We start from the raw sequence: 19,553 nt of genomic DNA, 5'->3' as shown, positions 1-19,553 counted from the left end.
CACTCTTGCAGAAGTCAATCACGGAAAGTGCCTTCTCTGCTGCTCTGGAAGCCATGTTGTTCACTGGACTCGCATTCAGGAGGACAGCGGTTCAATCCCGCGTCCGGCCATTCTGATTTAGGTTTTCCGTGATTTCCCTAAATCGCTCCGGGATGGTTCCTTTGAAAGGGCACAGCCGATTTCCTTCCCTAATCCGATGTGACGGATGACCTCGCAGTTTGGTCTCTTCCCCCACAACAACCCAACCTAACTGGAGATCACTGTAACCAAAAATACCATCTTGTATTGCTGTGTCAATACGTGCAGGGTGTTTAAGAAGTGATGGTCAATATTTCACGCATGGAAAGCACAGACCAAAAGTAGCTAAAAAGCTCCAGTAAACATGGGTCCGCAAATGAACCGTTCCCGGTGTATCGCATTAATTCGAGTCCGGGAACCATATTGTAAACGCCCCTGAATATCGCGCTACTTACGTTGCTATCTCGAGGTTTGGGATCGATTGTTTATTTACGCATGCGCACCTACTTCACCTTCCCCCTCCGTGCACTGTGCCATACGGGACTCACAATCAGTTACGAACGTGGAGGCACCATGGACAGAGGTGTTACTCCAATGAAGAGAGCGCTGACACGCACTTCATGTGTGGCAAAGCGAACGGCAGTGCCCATCAGGCTGCACGATTTTTTGAATAACGCTGATGATGTGATACGTGTGTTGCATTAGGATTGCCATCGGCACAAATGTGACAATTGTGGTAGTTAAAAATACTATCATGGGTAAATCAAGCCTCATCCGTGAACTGAATACTGCTTAAAAACAGGGGATTCAGAGTACACTGTTGTTGCACCCATTGGCAGAAATTCTCTCTAGGAGGGAAGTCTGCATTCTTGTAGGCTTGCACTCGCTGGAGTAATATGGACAGAGTTCCTGCCGACGTAAGACCCGCCACACACTGCTACGACTCGTGACATTCTCTTGGGTAGCAATCCTCTTAGTTGAAGCGCTCGGACGTCCGTGTACAATGCGTAACACTCTTTCCTGAACGTCGGCTGTTACGGATCTGGATCTACCTTCTCGCAGTATATCCGGTTTCGGTGTACTGTACTTCCAGGTGTACGTGGTGGAGTCCCACTGAACACACGCCGGAACATGTGGTTCATGCATGACTGTGCTCCAGCACATTTTCATATTAAAGTGCGCCGGCTTCTAACTCGGACTTAAGGTCAACATTAGGTAGGTAGAGGAGGGCCTGTGCCGTGACCTCCAAGTTCTCCGGATTTAAATCCCACGGATTTCTGTGTGTGGGGGTCGTGCCAAAAGCTTGGTCTAGGCTGCCGAGCTCAACTCTCTTGAGAAATTACGCTTGCGGATTGAAGCGGCCTTCCAGCATGTACAGAATTCCCCTGGACTGCCTGATAGGATTCGCAGCTCATTTCAGCAACGAGTTCAGTGTTGCATTCAGACGCATGGGCAACATTTCGAACACAATGAGATTTTCACTCTGCAGTGCTGATATGAAACTTCCTGGCAGATTAAAACTGTGCCCGACCGAGACTCGAACTCGGGAACTTTGCCTTTCGCGGGCAAGTGCTCTACCATCTGAGCTACCCAAGCACGACTCACGGCCCGTCCTCACAGTTTTACTTCCGCCAGGACCTGGTCTCCTACTTTCCAAACTTCACAGAAGCTCTCCTGCGAACCTTGCAGAACTAGCACTCATGGAAGAAAGAATATTGCGGAGACATGGCTTAGCCACAGCCTGGGGGATGTTTCCAGAATAAAATTTTCACTCTGCAGTGGAGAGTGCGCTGATATGAAACTTCCTGCCAGATTAAAACTGTGTGCCCGACCGAGACTCGAACTCGGGACACAGTTTTAATCTGCCAAGAAGTTTCACCTGCCTTAACGTTTACAGGTGCCATGTGTTCTTAGGCACCGCGACAGAAAATGTGCTGTATCTTGACAACGGTAGATTTGTGTACCTACGTTTATTGGAGATTTTTAGCTACTTTTGTCCTGAACTTTCAATGCGTGAACTGTTGACCATCACTCGTGAAACACCCTGTATAATCATATAACACCTTACCTCAATACAAATGCTTTTTACTGTCACTTTAAACTGTCTACATCATTTTGAATAGCCGTGTGTATTAGCTTCAGTTGTGTGACTTGGTGCGAGCGTATGGACGCACAGCTTGTGAAGACTGCTTCAGCAGCCAGTGTTGTTTCTCTGACTGACAAGCGCCTCTCGTGCAATCCCAAATGAAGCGTTCTTGCTAATTGTAGGAATACTGGACATGGAAATCGGGAAAAGAACAAACCTTTATGCATCAAGGAAAGAGAGTCAAACGGACGTACAAAGGCTACTTTCGAAACTGAGACCGAACAGACAAAATTGCGCCAGTGACAGTGTGGGAACTCCAACACATACATTTTGGGATGAAGATGCAACGGGTAATGATCGCCAGGTATGGGGTACACTGCATCTCAAAGCAGAGCCAAGGAACGAGCCGACCTGGCGCAGTATCCGAGAAAGCCGAAGGCGACTTCCGGAGGCATTAAACCACACGTCAGCGTGCTGAGGCAACGTTCCATGCAGATGGAGAGAAGGCAAACTGAGATCGGCCACAGGTAAAGACAACACTTCTTCAAGCCTGTGCCGCATTGGTGCGATTGATTAACGGGAATGTGGATTCTGCGACGTTAGACTGATTCGTGGAATCGATTGCCGCAGTGGGCGACAAGGGAAGGAGGGCAGTAGCGGAAATTCACTCTTCTGCAGTTGCCCTTCCTGTTTGTCCCATTCGCCAGCATACACAATCGTTGCAGTCTCTCTCATTCCGAATTTTATACCTCATCATTCCAATTATTCCTTCTCTCGATCAGTGGTATTTTAACATTGTGAAGAATAAAATAAATGAAAAGAATGATTGTAGCAGCGGGAATCGAACCCGCGACGATGATTTGACCACTGGGCCACGGTACTGCTAGGTCAACTGCCCCTCAAAACTCCCTCGTACGTTACGCTTGCACCGTAGTTTCAATGAGAGATACTGATCTGTTTCTCTAAGCAGCGTAGCGCTGGTAGTGCGGTAAAGGATGACGTCACGTCAGATCACGCACATTCGGAAACAGCCAGCTGCGTCCCTTCCCTTAGTTGATAATAGCGAGGCTGACATTTAATTGCAGCACTCGACACTAGTTTCTTGTTACGGAGAGAGCGCTGCAGAAGTAGTATTCGTCCATTTTATTTTAATATCAGCATGCATTCGAAGAGAAGTGGCACACTTTTAATGCGATTTCCGGCTTGCGTTCGAAGTGAAATAGCATAATTTAAGTGCAGTATTTACTGTGAACATTAGCACGTGATAACCAGCCACCACTGCTCTGTTATTCCCGGCTATCTGAGCGACAAATCCAGGGTTCTTTCTTGCCGTCATCCTTGCTCCGTTTACTGTACCATGGCTGAAGAGCTCTTTCTTCAGTTTTTTGGACGACTAATTGTTGACAATCCTTTATCACCATTTCCTTATTTGTTGTCCTCTCTCTCTCTCTCTCTCTCTCTCTCTCTCCTGGATATGCTGCCTCCCTCTTTATTCCGCCCATCTCTACTGCCTCTACTCTACTTTTCTGCTACAGAAATAACTATTAATATTTCAGATGTACTAGTTCCGTAAAGAAACGATGACGCTAATGAATCAACTTTTCAAAATGTTTACAATAAATTGTTTCAGTTTTATTATAGGCAATTTTTAAGCCTTCCTTCAGATATACTCTAGTAAGTTCTCCTGTTAGTTCTTAACGATCATTTGCACTAAAAGCGTCTCATCAGTAAAGTAGTTGGCTCTGCCATGTTATAGCAACACGTTTTCCAGATCAGAGAAAAACATTTTCTATCATTGCTACTAGTTGTTTGTATGACAAAAACAAAAATTTCCAACTGAGGGCGAGATTTATTTATTTATTTTTTAGATGCAGCCTCATGAACATTTTACGATACCATAATCGGTTCGACTATCCAGTGCCCATATCCAGATTGTCAGTAGGATTCGTACTATAGTTTTATAATTTATATAAAAAACACCACGCTTCGAGGACCGACTCTTTTCCTTTATTGGCAGTCCAGATGATCACTGGCTGGTCGAAGCGGTAACAGGATTGTGAAATGCTCGTGTAAATGTGTCGGAAAATGTAAGAACAACTTAAGTCCAACACTTTGTATGTAGCGCAGGAAGAATTATTTTTTGAATGCCCCTATGCGTGCAGTAATTATTCTAATCTTACCTTTATGATCGATGTGTGAGCGATATGTAGAGGATTGTAGTATATTCCTACAGTAATCATGTAAAGCCCCCTATGCGTGCAGTAATTATTCTGACTACGAATATTACTACGAAGTCTTTCGCGACGGAGTCCTTGTATAAGTAGTTTACTTGCCGCGTCAAATTTGGATAAAATTTATGCAGTAATTATTCTAATCTTACCTTTATGATCGATGTGTGAGCGATACGTAGAGGGTTGTAGTATAGTCCTAGAGTAATCATTTAAAGCCGGTTCTTGGAACTTCGTCGACAACTATCTTTAAGACTCTGCCAGTTCTGTTTCTTCAGCATCTCTGTGACGCACTCACACGGTTCAAACAAACCTGTGACCATTTATGCTCCCCTGGTAGTCCTATTTGGTACGGATCCCACACACTTAAGCAGTAATCTAGAATGGGTCGCACGAGTGATTTACAAGCAATCTCCTTTGTAGACTCTTCGCATATCTCCAGTATTCCACCAATAAACCGAAGTCTACCATCTGCTTTACCCACGACTGGGCCTATGTGATCATTTCGTTTCATGTCCCTACACAGTCTGTCATACAGGTATTTTTATGGATTTGCCAATTCCAATTGCGATTCTCTGTTAGACTACTGCGTTTTTACGTTTTGTGAAATGTACAGTTTTACATTTATGAACATTTAAAGCAAGTTGTGAATGTTTGCACCACTGTGAAATCTTATCAAGATCCGTCTGAATATTCGTGCAACTTCTTTCACACAAGAGTTCATTATAAATAACTGCATCATCTGCAAGAAGCCTTAGGTTGCTACTAATATTGTCCGCAAAGTCATTAATATACAACATGAACAGCGAGAGTATTAATACACTTCCTGGGGCACATCTCAAGTTACCCTCCAAAGTGACTCTCCATCCATGATAATATGCTGTATCCTCCTTACCAAGAAATCCTCAATCGAGTTACTAATTTCGCTTGATACTCCATACGATCGTACTTTTGAGAATAAGAGTGGACGCGGTACTGAGACAAACGCTTTTTGTAAACCAAGAAACACTGCATACACTGCATACACCCGACTGCCTTGATCCGATGTTTTCGGTATGCCGCGTGAGAGAAGTGGGAATTGGGTTTCACATAATCGATATTTTCGAAATCCGTGCTGATTAGCATTTCTGTTCGAGATACCTCATTATGTTTGAGCACAGAATATCATCTAAGATTCTACAACAAATCCATGTCAAGGATACTAAACGGTAATTTTGTTGATCAGTTCTGCTACCGCTATTGGGTGTGACTTCTGCTTTCTTCCAAATACTGGGCACGGTTTTTTGTTCGAGGGCTTTATAATAGATTTTAGTTTGAAAAGGGTCTAACTCAGCCGCAAATTCTATATAGTACCTGGTAGGGATTCTATCGAGCCCTGGAGCTTTGTTCAAGTTTAACGATTTCAGCATTTCCCAACACCACTGACAGTAACATTTCACTTGTCTTTTCAATGGTACGAGGATGACATTGGGACAATTCTCCTAGGTTTTCCTTTGTAAAGGAACATCTGAAAACTCTGTAAAGAATTGCTTTTGCTTTGGTATCCTCAATTTCTGCTCTTGACTCATTGGACACTAATTTTGATGCCACTAATAGACTTTACATGGTACCAGAATTTCTTTCGGTGTTGTGAAAGATTGTTTGACAATATTCTGGAGGTTTTACGCATTGCTCTCTTGACAGCGTAACACGTTTCGTTCAGCCTGCCTCCCTCTGTAGTCGTATGCTTTGTTATACACATAGTATTCAGTACTCTGTTCAGTTCGGTGTGTCTGGGACAGTATGCAGTTTTTTTTTTCCAAAGATTAAGACCATTTAGCTAAGCGTTCTGTGGGAAACGAAGTATCGAAGTGATGACCTGAAGGTGATCCAGTATCAAAAAACTAGGTTCCCGAATTATAGCATACAAACGAGTTTGGAAGGTGGCGCACAACGACGAAATAGTTTTATGGAAATGCATATCGATGCCTGTCGTTGTCTTGGTGACACGAATTGTGTTGATTTTAGAATACAAAGCAATCGGAGAAATTGGTAGTTTGCTGTTGCGACACAGTGTTAGCAAAATGTCCAGAATGAATTTTTTATTCCGCAGCGGAGTGTACGCTGATATGAAAATTCCTGGCGGATCAAATCCGTGTGCCGGACCGAGACTCGCATTCGGGATCTTTGTCATGTTAGCTGAGTCTTTCGTTCTGCAGTGGCGTTTCTCGATGCGTATTTTGTTCGCATTAACCCTCGCATTGCTATAACGAATATTTTCAAAAAAACGGTGAGGAAATCTGAACTGCGCACCGCCCTTACAAATTACGGTTATTGCAATGTACACACCACCATAAAGTGAGAAACTTGATATGAAATATCTTGCACGCCGCCAAAACATTTTTCGTTTAAATTCGTATTACTGCGAGTTGATTGAGAACAGCAGCAAGGCGCTGGCATTTTGGCCACCAGGCGGCAGCACATGCGGCGACGCGCGCGCCGTTGCGGCCCGCAGTCGTACTGCCGGCGAGACAACAGAGTAGTGCTTCGCTGTTTAGTCTGCTTGCGGGTCGGGCCGGAGCAGCTTGCTTTGTGTAGTGCATAGTGTGTGTGTGGCTTTATAGCAGGAAGCGGCGGTGCGATGTCAAATTTCCGTCGTTCCAGTGTTTTGTAGTGAGTGTTCCACCATGTTCTAGGGCCTTCCGCGAGGAACGTCTCACGTGCACAGTGCTGCCAGTCGTAATGCATAGCTGGAAAAGCTGCTACGCGCGTAATGGAAGCGTCCACGAAAAGTCCACTCTAGTTATTGAGCCTTCAGTTGCTGCGGTTCCGCAAGAATAAGTGCCTAGTTTGATACGGCTGATACAAATCGACTTAGCTGCTCCGTCAAGTCGTGCACTCCTAAATTACATCTGCAGCCCCATTTCGTCATTCTATAAATAGACTTAGAGAAATTGACTGAGGCTTTTTTTTAATAATATATTGCAGGTGCCTCATCTTTGAAGTTGTGGTGCAGAAATTGCTGGCAAAATGTGAGCAAAGTGTCATACTGGAATATTGATCGTCACCGTATTGAGAGAGCTATTGATTCGGACTGTGCTATACGATGTCTGTCTTTTTCTTGTTGCTGGGTCTCTCTGGAAGTTTTCACGTTTATCATGCAGTGATGGAATTTCATGCGCTCGTTGTTTCATTGCGGCTATCAAGTAATATAACAGTCCTGGGAGCGTTTCGTGTATAGTGCTCAGCGTGTGGTGTCGTGGTATGTCTCTGTGAGGCTGAGTGTGCCAAGATAGCGAACAAGTGACCATCTAGTCGTGCCGTGTGGCAGGAAGTGCGAGCTGGCTCATCTGCGGCCGTGACTCACGCCGGCTCCAGGCGGGATCAGAGCGGTAAAATATCTCGTGCTGACTAATCGCTGACGCCCCCTTTAAACACTGTTGTTTCTCTCTGCGTTACTGCGCCAGCTGTCTAACAGCTTGTTAGTCTTACGTACCACTACCTTGGGAGATTGGGAACACAGTAGACCCGATTACTTCTTTCGGTATATATACACGAATCCATCAACATACACATAGGACACTTGTGCACAAAATGTTTCCTGAATTTTTTATGACTAAAAGTGCGTTAAATCTGGCACAAATGAAATCAGGCTAGGTCATTGATAAAGTCTTAATTTAGCTTCACATTTTTTGGTTGCACACACCTAAACGAAATTAACCTTTCAGCGTGATACAGACCTCGGGATATGCTACAGATAAGTCGTCATAACCAGGATTTCAGGACGGGCTCGTACTATAGCCGCGAAATGGATGACCGTCCCATCGGTAAATGTTCCCAGTGTTTAAGTTTATTTGCTACATTATCTGGTGGCTGGAGGTTCTTATGTTCTCAATAAATTATCGCATGGAGAGGGATAAAACCACTGCTTATTTTTTCCTCGTTGCTATTGTCATACAAAAGTATTTGAAAGACCTTTATTAAGACTTTCATAAAATTCGCTGTTGTACTGTCGGCCACTGAGCCATTTTCAAGTGTACAGCTTAAGCAGATTCTTAAATTGAGGTACCTTTATTTTATGAATAGTTTAAAGTGAAAGGGACGATTAAGTTCTGAGCGAACTACAAGGTATCGGCTGCACCTTCACGATCTGTGTAAAGGTAAGTGGCCGACTGTTTCCGCTAAAGGTTAGGCGTCTAAGGAGGTTGATCAGACAACCTTTTGAAAGAAAAGGAAGTTTATGGAAATCGTTATTTTAGGCTTCTGCTAGTGACACAATCAAAACGTTTTACAAAGTCAGTTTCAGCCACACATGTAGAAGAGATGCGCCTAGTGTCACAAGGAGGCGTGTGGACTTTGCATTTGACCGATTTTTAAAACTTCCAGATTCCGCGTAGCTAAGAAAGCACAAACGGTTTGCTTATTTGTATTTAGGATAACTCACACTGGCCATAAGTAAACGTTTGCCTATGTAGTTTGACAATCAGTGCTCACATATTCTTACTAATCATGATTGTTAGCCCATAAATGTCAGCATCAGAGCATGCTGTCGGCCATTTCACTGAGGCTCCTATATCTTCAGTAGGAAATGACTGCCAGCGTAGCCACAGAGCGGCAATGCAGAGTTTGGGGTCTACTGGTAATAACCGGTTTAGTCATTACGTCATTATCATTGACTGCAATAAGTTTCATAGTTCAAAGCAATCTCTAGCAAATACGGACAAATTCAACGTTGGAAGATCGATCCAGCAAGTAGTTCCTTCAGAAAAATGTTTTGGCGAATTATGTGAGTACACCTGTAGCGCAGATTCTGGTTCATACGTTTCCGTATGTTTTGAGTGCTGCTCGATCCAGTGACAATACGATTCAGGAAGCGCAAGTCAGTTGCGTGACGCATGGCAGCGCTCACAAAAGGGCTGGCGCCCGAGTTGTTGGGCCACTGTGGAAGCCCTCGTTCACAGAAGTGTCTGTTCGCTGTCGAGGACAGCCAAGAGGCCTCCCCTCTCCTCCTCCTCCTCCTCCTCCTCCCCCCCCCCACCCCATCCATTGCCCAAAATCGCTGGCATGGCCATGCCGTCCCACAAGGCCGCGGAGGTGCGCGCTTTACCTTTACCTTTGCGTCTTCTTTGGCCAGTTCTTTACATGGAGAGTATAATACCAAACCTCCGCGTCTTGGTTAAACCACGTTGACGGCCGTACAACACTTTCTCCTCCTAAATATGAGTCATACAGCCCAGAACTTGTCAGGGTTCCTATCTAAAACGGAAATTAACTTTATTGTGGATGTACTGAAGTTCCACTGTAAATGTGAAACTTTGCGCGCTTAAGGAACCCTCCGATACTGCCATTCTCTGAACGTTGTCACGAGCGGAAAATTTGAAGCTGATTCGGACAGACTGACCTGTAGTGTAGCCTGAAGGCCAGGTTAACTTGGAATGTTTGGCTGTGAATTAGCGAACTCAACTAGTCTGATGATCTATTAAATTTGTGTATTCTATCGTTAAATTTACGTTCCGATCGAAAGGTATTTTCTAAGTTTGGTGAAGTATTTAAGTCTTCGGTGTAATCTTGATTTTGTGCAGCAGAGTTGTATTTAGTGCGTTTATTATGCCACAAATTGTGTGACGACGATGTATATTAAGAACCCTTAAGATTTTCTAGCATCACCTGGAGATATTCATTCAGCACGAACTGGGTAGTGGCGTAATAAACGTATCTGAAATAAAGCTGTTGTGGATTTGACATTTAGTTTTTACTGTCTTAGGCGAGACAATGACGCTGCTCATAACCCCCATAGCCTTGCGTAGGTAGATGTACTTTGATAGTTAAACTCTGATTATATGACGTCAGTCCCAAACTCCTTAAAATGTAGTCACCTTTTTTCAGTTTTCTTGGGAGTACTTAGTGAGCAACAAAGTCCGCGCCCGGCACGTGACAAAGACAACTTAGCGAAAATATGTAGAATACCGCACAAATGGAACATGACAGTTCGAGTCCCAAAGACTTGTAAACCATGTCACCGAGAAAGCCTCTAGGGTCAAAAATTTTCAGCTCGTGAGCAAGACAGTAAACGCAAATACGAATATTTTCGGTTGTAGACTTCACCTGAGACATTGTAGTGCCCTTCTGAAACAGGCGGAACATCGTGTTTTGGTCGTGGCGGTTGACTGAGCCAGTGAAGTTTTAACGTGCAGGAGCATTCGGAGAATTCTCATTACGGTAACTGTAGTCGGCCTGCTCTCGTCTGCTACAGCACTTGGTTGCCATAGGATTACCTCGCGAGGTGTCAAATGGGGATGAAACACATGTAGAACTGCCCCCGCAAAAAATCGTTTCACACGAACCTCTCGTCGGATGGGAAAGACGAAGTGCAGCGCGGCCTGTCGTGACGCGAGACCTAATTTAAGCTTGAGAAAGTTTTCCAAAGTGGCGGCTGCCTGGTTGCTCAACCCGCGGGCTCGTAGCCAGCCAGCTGCTCCCATAACCAGGAATATCGCCTCAAATCCCTGCAGCCTTCACCGGCAAGTTCCATTCTTTCGTTCGTGTCCGATGTGGGGCCGGTAGGACTGATGGAGCCAGAGGAAAGTACATTACAGCCAGTCCAATTTGACCAGTGGCTGTCAACAACGCCACTGTCGGTACCATGACACCATTATGGCGATTATAACCTCACAGAACCTGGCAGATTTTAAGTATCGAAACCTATGCGGAGTAGGGGGCTTTATACTGGGTTGTCCTTAACGTCTTCCTACGTACTAAACATTGATGTAGTCGGTGCGCGTGCCTTATATTATCTTTGAGTCAGTGCTTTCGAGATCATTCACCATTGTCTTCTTCAGAGGGGCAATTGTCTGTCGAAAAACAATTGAAGTGTACAAAAACATGTTCAAATGTGTGTGAAATCTTATGGGACTTAACTGCTAAGGTCATCAGTCCCTAACCTTATACACTACTTCACCTAAATTATTCTAAGGAGAAACAAATTCATGCCCGAGGGAGGACTCTAACCTCCGCCGGGACCAGCCGCACCGTCCATGACTGCAGCGCCTGAGACCGCTCGGCTAATCACGCGCGGCTGAAGTGTACACTATGTGAGATTACATTGGTACTAAACAGTGAAAAGCCACTCGCAGCATCTTCATTTCTGTCACCATGTATGACATGGGGAATACTCCTATAGTCTCTCTCGGTATGCGCTTCCACGCATCACTGATTACGAATAGGAATCTCTGTTAACCACAGCTTCTTAGGCGATTCAGTCCATTTAGTTTGACACATAGGCTGCTCATACAAGATTCTACGCTTGTTGGTAAGGCCGTGTTCACCAACAGCACATATTTTTTTCTCTCTAAATTCAGGTTACGGCCTGTCTGATCCACTAGGCATTCTTTCATCAAAAAAAATTCCGCCAGGACCTACCTTCCATGGTGACGTATTCGTCTTACTCCGTACTGATAATCTCATTTCTGCTGCTCATTAGTTCCGTACGTATTTGATTCTCGACGTAGTGTGTGCTAATTAGGCTGGTCGTGAGAGTAGGAATGTCGTCACCGAACTCTGATTACCTGTTACCCTGATATTTTAATCCCATACGTGAACGATTTTTATTTTCGTCATACACAAATTGAAAAGTAAGACAGAAAGACTGCATTTTTAGCAGTTCATTCACTCCCCTCTCGATTCTTGTATATTATCAGAACGAGATTTTCACTGGCAGCGGAATGTGCGCTGATATGAAACTTCCTGGCGAATTAAAACTGTGTGGCAGGCGGAGACTCGAACTCGGGACCTTTGCACACAGTTTTAATTTGCCAGAAAGTTCCATTGTACGAGGTGTCTTTTAAGTTCTGTTTTGAAACTAAAAAAGACGTGCTAAGATATCTCAATTTTATTTTTACATGAAAGCCTGTACCTTAATCTAATTTTCTACATAATTTCCGTCAACATTGAGGCACTTGTCATAGCGTTGTACCAGTTTTTGAATACCCTCTTAGAAGTCTGCCGCCTGACTTGTTAACCGCTGCATCACCACTGTTTTGACTTCGTCATCGTGTCGAAGACGCTGACCGCCCAGGTGTTTCTTCAAGTGTAGGAACAGATGGTAGTCACTGGGTGCAAGATCGGGGCTGTACGGAGGATGATTTAGAGTTTCCCATCGAAAAGCTGTGATGAGATCTTTGGTCTGATTCGCGACATGCGGACGGGCATTGTCTTTCAGCAAAACGACGCCTTTGCTAAACTTCCATGGACTGTTACTTTGAATCTGGTGTGACGTAGGCCACCCATGTTTCATCGCCCGTAACAATTTGGCTTGAGAAATCACCACCACCGTTGTGGTACCGCTCGAGGAAAGTCAGTGCACTGTCTAAACGTTTGGTTTTGTGCACATCCGTCAACATTTTCAGTACGCAACGTGCGCACAAATTTCGGTAATTCAAGTGCTCTGTCATAATGCCATACAAAACACTACGAGAAACATTAGGAAAGTCATCCCGCAAGGAGAAAATGGTAAAGCGTCCGTTTTCTCTTATCACCTTTTTGTCCACTTCCTGCACCAAACTTTCATCAACGACCGAAGGACGCCCACTCCGTTGTTCATCATGCACATTTGTGCGGCCATCTTTAAATGCTCTCTCACCCACTTTCTTACCATTCCATCTCTGGTAATGTTTTCTCCGTAAACTCCACAGATCTCACGATGAATATCGATTGCTTTTAGGCATTTAAAACTAAGAAATCTTATAACAGCCCATACTTCAGTCGGTGGGACTCACGATTATCTGAGGCATCTTTAACACTCGGTACACAACGTAAACAAGGAAGAATCAGACTGTAATGGCGTCAGTGCGTAGATTAAGGTACAGGCTTTCATGTAAAAATAAAATTGAGATATTTTAGCACGTCTTTTTTTTTAATTTCAGAACGGTAGGCCTACTGACTCACAAAACACGCCTCGTATATTACATGCGCTTCCCTACAGCTTATACCTATTTTCTTGAAAATTTCACACATTTCACAATTTTAAATTCGAGATCGCTTTTTCTACGTCTACACTGCCCTATGTAGATGTCTTGAAGTTTATCTTGCTTCGATTAACATTCACAGCGTCAGAGTTGCTACTGTGGTGGCTATAGCTTTCCTAGAATCAAACTGATCATCCAACAGATGTAATGTACTGCCCTCAGATCTGTGCGGTGTCTGAAGGAAAGGCCCATTGAGCATTGGAGTTCGTTGAAGGAGTGGAAGAAGTGCCTGAAGACGTAGACCTTATAAACTCAACTGTAGCAACTTGAAGCTGGACGTAAATACCCAAAAAGGCAATGACAGTGGCGATGAAAGACGACTTTGTGTAGGTGGTCGCTGTGTACGAGATGTTGTGGTGGGACTTAGGGCAGCGGTGTTGGCGACTTTGGAGGCGCCCTGTGAACGGATCCAATCATCGGGTGCGCGGCGCCGCCCCCCATCCGGCCGGGCACTACGAGTGGCTGCCTGCCTGCTTGTCTGACTTTGCGCGTCGCGCTGGCTTTGGCGCCGCCTCTGCCGCTATTGATCCGCACGTCGCGTGTCGATAGCTCTCCCCCGGGGTCGCTAGATCGATCCCAAGCTGCTGCCAGCGTGTTGCAAGGACGCGCCAGCGCACGCTATGTCCCGGTACCTGACTGCGACGTTTCAATCACCTTAATGAGTGCCCTAGCTGCGGCCGTTATACATCTGGTCGCCGAGGTTTTCTCGGGCTCGATTAATGGTGTGCTTCCGGGCGAGTGTGCTCTTTCCATTTTTATGCACAATTTTTCGATAAACGACTCATTCGTATTCTCCAGGCGCTTTGAGTTTTGTCTTCTCGGTGGGTGGACTCCAACCACACTCCGGAGTAACGACGGTATGGCGCCGCTGTCCATGCTCCTACCCCATTCTCGGCTCCCACAACGATCTTTTGTGTTCGACGCGCACTGTGTCAGCATCTGAGATGGGTGAGAAGGCTGGCTGGTTCTTAGCTGTTATGCGCCACAAGCCTTGTTTAAATTGAAACCTCCGACTGTATTAGTGTTCTTTACATCTCTGTTTCGGTAGATCCCTTAATTACGCTGTCCCAGAAACTTGGCATTTGCACCATTGGCCTCGCGGCATTTCGTTTTCTGATTACACTCGAGGGATAATTCGGCGAATATATATCACATTAGGAAAAAAGCCGTATGAGAGTAGTACAAACTTAGTTACGTTTACAGACAGTTCATCCATCACGGGAATACACTCTCTAGAACAGGGTTTCCCACCACAATTTTCTCGGGGACCACCTCATCGGATTGGTACCTAAAAAAGCCAAATTCTTTTTATACCTTTTCTATTTTTGCTCCTTAGAAAAAACATTCATTATTGAAAAAATATTGAACTTAAAACTTTTCAATTTAGCCATCATTGTTGTTGTTAAATTTTGAATTATTGCTCGAAATCTTTATCTTCAAATCTGGGTGTTTAGTATAACAAATGCATTATCTTCCTCTTCATCTGTAGGGCTTTTCGTTTTAACGAACCACTTTTTAACCAACGGTCCATTTTTAACTACGCGAACTGTAGCTTCCCTAAAAACGTTTTACAAACACTACTGTTTTAATACAGGATATTGAATATGTAAACAATACCGCCTGAGAAAGCACTGGAAATAAATTAACAATGGCCGATTGTCGTGTGAAATGCGAGTTTCTGTGTTAAGTGACTGCCAGTTGTCGGCTGCAAAGAGGCAGCGCGCGTACTCTAACGGCATACAGCAGAACTATTTGCATCTATCTAATTCTAGTTTTGCGCTAGAATGTGCTAGTGTCAGTTGGCTCTAGGAAGTTGCTAGACGCAGAAGTTGGCTAAAGTTCTGCTCATGCAGGAAGGGGCCAAAAAAGAAAAATCTGTTATCATACGAAATTTATTTAAAATTTTTTCCATTCTTGCGTACCCCTCTGGCATAGATCGCGGACGCCTGGGGGTCTGCGGACCACCTGTTCGAAACCACTGCTCTACGATTGTAGCCTGTTATCGATATTGATACTGTCAAGATATCGGACCCTGGAATTGAGATTTCCTAGAGTGTAGCAAACGACAGTTTTCATGTGATACAATTACAAATAATTTTTCGGATTTTTCCTTTGAATTGTTCCGGTAAACGTAGCCAAATTTCATGATTCTAGGTCAACGGGAAGTACCCTCTACGTTTCTATGAGTGTGTTTGTATCAAAATTACACAAATGTCGGCATTTTTCGAATGCATTGATTACCTTCCATTTATTACCCCGCCAAGCAACATAGACCTCGTAAAAAAAATTCTTTGATGGGAGCGAAGTACGTTGTATGGCAAGTTTCCATTTGAGTCTGCCTTTCCGGAAGTTGGTTCAACTTGTTGCAATGATTGGCTGTCAGACAAGGAGGGCATTACTGGAAAAAATAGACGGTCGTCAAAACGTTGTGTATAAACTGGAATCGGCAACTCGCCAGAACGCACGAAAGCAGCCCATTAAGCTGCTATGTACAGGTTTCTGAAATTCTTTTAAACATGTTACCCTTCTTATGGGTATCCAGAGGCTAAAAACAAAAAAATAGAAGCCACCTCTAGCCACTTCAGCTGTAAACGTCCATGTTGAGCCTGTATATTCTATATAATTTATCAACATTATATTCGTTTCTTCCACGTGAAGCCGTGTGCCATAGTCATATTCTCCGCTTTTTCGCGCCTGCCTTACACCGGCTTGGGCGCTGCTGAGCTATATGTCATTACGAGTTTGTGCACGCATGTTTCAGGACAGCGATCCAAATCCCCGTCCGACTTTTCTTATTTAGGTTTCCCGAGGCTTTTCTACGTCGCTTTGAAAAGTTTTGCCGGCCGCGGTAGACGAGCGGTTCTAGACGCTTCAGTCCGGAACCGCGCGACTGCTACGGTCGCAGGTTCGAATCCTGCCTCGGGCATGGACATGTGATGTCCTTAGGTTAGTTAGGTTTAAGTAGTTCTAAGTTGTAGGGGACTGATGACCTTAGATGTTAAGTCTCATAGTGCTCAGAGCCATTTGAACCATTTTTTAAAGTTTTTTCCTTGCCCTTCCCCAGTTACAGCTCGTGCCCCGTCCGAGGGACATTAAACTGAGAGATATACTTGTTGCAGTTGCGTTATTTGCACTTGGGGGGTAGGGCGGATTGTACGCGCTGCTATAGGTTGTAGGAAGGTCATCTTTTTTTTTTTTGGTCATCAGTCTACTGACTGGTTTGATGCGGCCCGCCACGAATTCGTTTCCTGTGCTAACGTCTTCATCTCAGAGTAGCACTTGCAACCTACGTCCTCTATTATTTGTTTGACGTATTCCAATCTCTGTCTTCCTCTACAGTTTTTGTTAGTTCCTCGGCCTCGAATTCGGATGGATCTCCGCCGCGGTCCGAAAGATTCCATCCCCCCGGTGGTGTTCCGTTCCTTTTTCCGCCAAATTTTATGGGAGTTTCGGGATGCTGTTGTTTTTTACACTGATGGCTCTAAATCTGCTGATCATGTTGGGTATGCCTTCACGTCCTTTGTTGGAACGGAAAATCATCTACTGCCACCCTCATGTGGGGTGTTTACTGCGGAATTGATGGCAATTTCCCGGGCCCTTACCTTTATTAAACAATCCCAACACAACCGCGTTTTGTTATGTACGGACTCGATGAGTGGCCTTCTTGCTATTGACCGGTGTTTTTCGCGCCATCCCTTGGTCTCTGCCATCCATGACCATCTCGCTGATCTTCACCGTGCTGCTTGTTCCGTTGACTTCCTATGGGTCCCGGGCCATGTGGGTATCCCGGGTAATGAGCTTGCTGATCGTTTGGCTGGGGGAGCAGTTACTTACCCCCCCGTTTTCTGTAACCCCTCCTGCAGCGGATTTACGGCTTCACATCAAATCCCACTTTGCACAGTCATGAGCCAATTCTTGGGAGGCTACTCCACTGTCTAATAAACTTCGTGCCATTAAGGTGAATCCAGGCCCATGGCGTTCTTCCTTTCGCCTCTCCCGCAAGGACTCGACCACACTGTGTCGTCTCCGCATTGGCCATACCAGGCTGACCCATGGTTTCCTTTTGCGTGATGAGCCACCCCCGCTATGTGGTTGTGGAGCCTTCCAGTCAGTGGCCCACATTTTGGTTGAATGCCCCCTTCTTTTGGCTCTGCGTGCTAAGTACAGACTCCCCCACACTTTACCTTTGATGTTGGCTGACGATTCCCGGATGGTCTCTCTGGTTCTAGGTTTCCTTCGGGAGAGTGGTTTTTATTCTCAGTTTTAAAGTTTTTAATCTCCCTCTGGTGTTGGGGCAGGGCGGTGAGTGTTTGGGTGTCTCCCACTGTAGGCAGCGTTCAGAGATTCCCGATTCCCCTCCCTGACCGGAATCCTCTTTTCTTTCCCTTTTACTCTGTTTTTACCCCTTCTTTTTAAGGCTTGGTTAGTTTTTCTATTCCCATACGTACTTTCTGCATTATAGCAGTTGTACCTTTTAAGTCACAGGTGGTCTTGCCTATGCTGCTTCAGCATAGTGTTGGGTTTGTTCTCTTGCCAACTTCCCTCATTTGTTTTTACTAATGACAACGTGACTGCCCTTTTACGTTTCCCCTTTTTCCGTTTTATTGTTCTGACTTTTCTGAGATGTCCCGTTAGCAGAATGGAGTCTATTTGAAACAAGGGACTGATGACCTTGCTGTTTGGTCCCTTTAACCTCAAACAACCAACCAACCATCTACAGTTTTTGCCCTCTACAGCTCCCTCTAGTACCATGGAAGTCATTCCCTCATGTCTTAGCAGATGTCCTATCATCCTGTCCCTTCTCCTTATCAGTGTTTTCCACATATTCCTTTCCTCTCCGATTCTGCGTAGAACCTCCTCATTCCTTACTTTATCGGTCCACCTAATTTTCAACATTCGTCTATAGCACCACATCTCAAATGCTTCGGTTTTCCCACAGTCCATGTTTCGCTACCATACAGTGCTGTACTCCAGACGTACATCCTCAGAAATTTCTTCCTCAAATATTTCTTCCTCAAATTAAGGCCGATATTTGATATTAGTAGACTTCTCTTGGCCAGAAATGCCTTTTTTGCCACAGCGAGTCTGCTTTTGATGTCCCCCTTGCTCCGACCGTCATTGGTTATTTTACTGCCTAGGTAGCAGAATTCCTTAACTTCATTGACTTCGTGACCATCAATCCTGATAAGTTTCTCGCTGTTCTCATTTCTACTACTTCTCATTACCTTCATCTTTCTCCGATTTACTCTCAAACCGTACTGTGTACTCATTAGACTGTTCATTCCGTTCAGCAGATCATTTAATTCTTCTTCACTTTCACTCAGGATAGCAATGTCATCGGCGAATCGTATCATTGATATCCTTTCACCTTGTATTTTAATTCCACTCCTGAACCTTTCTTTTATTTCCATCATTGCTTCCTCGATGTACGGATTGAAGAAGAGTAGGGGCGAAAGGCTACAGCCTTGTCTTACACCCTTCTTAATACGAGCACTTCGTTCTTGATCGTCCACTCTTATTATTCCCTCTTGGTTGTTGTACATATTGTGCATGACCCGTCTCTCCTTATAGCTTACCCCTACTTTTTTCAGAATCTCGAACAGCTTGCACCATTTTATATTGTCGAACGCTTTTTCCAGGTCGACAAATCCTATGAAAGTGTCTTGATTTTTCTTTAGCCTTGCTTCCATTATTAGCCGTAACGTCATCTATACAGCCAAAAGAATTTTAGAAATATAACGTCTCACACTGCTAGCCTTATTTTCGTGAACTTCGATAGAGTATGTTATAATTCTGTAAAATCCGCAACTGTTAACCCATCTCCATTCAACATCACTGAATATACTGTGATTTAGAAATGGGTTAAAATTATCTGAATGCATTTTGAAACGTCAAACTCGGGCATGTTTGCTTTAGCATGTTACGTTTCATAAAATCGTTGGCTACGCAGAGTCAAAATCGTTGGCTACGCAGAGTCAAAATCGTTGGCTACGCAGAGTCAAAATCGTTGGCTACGCAGAGTCAGAATCGTTGGCTACGCAGAGTCAGAATCGTTGGCTACGCAGAGTCAGAATCGTTGGCTACGCAGAGTCAGAATCGTTGGCTACGCAGAGTCAGAATCGTTGGCTACGCAGAGTCAGAATCGTTGGCTACGCAGAGTCAGAATCGTTGGCTACGCAGAGTCAGAATCGTTGGCTACGCAGAGTCAGAATCGTTGGC

The 19,553-nt window shown here is 44.6% G+C and overlaps 1 protein-coding gene across 5 annotated transcripts in view; it reads left to right on the top strand.

The window, feature by feature from the left end:
• LOC124716904 (kinesin light chain) overlaps positions 1 to 19,553 on the top strand; it is a 423,269-nt gene that overhangs the window by 141,078 nt on the left and 262,638 nt on the right. For 3 of the 5 annotated variants that reach the window (XM_047243466.1, XM_047243462.1, XM_047243465.1), the window contains exon 1: positions 6,855 to 6,984. The exons of 1 other annotated variant lie outside the window; for it this stretch is intronic. The gene's annotated coding sequence lies outside the window, so the exon portion shown is untranslated. Of the gene's footprint in view, positions 1 to 6,854; positions 6,985 to 19,553 lie in introns of those variants that run through there. One more of the 5 variants, XM_047243464.1, reaches the window with a different exon arrangement.

The sequence above is a fragment of the Schistocerca piceifrons genome, chromosome 9, assembly GCF_021461385.2.
Source record: "Schistocerca piceifrons isolate TAMUIC-IGC-003096 chromosome 9, iqSchPice1.1, whole genome shotgun sequence".
NCBI lineage: Eukaryota > Metazoa > Arthropoda > Insecta > Orthoptera > Acrididae > Schistocerca > Schistocerca piceifrons.
The sequence above is the reverse complement of the archived record's forward strand: the minus strand, read 5'-3'. Positions and strand labels throughout refer to the sequence as shown.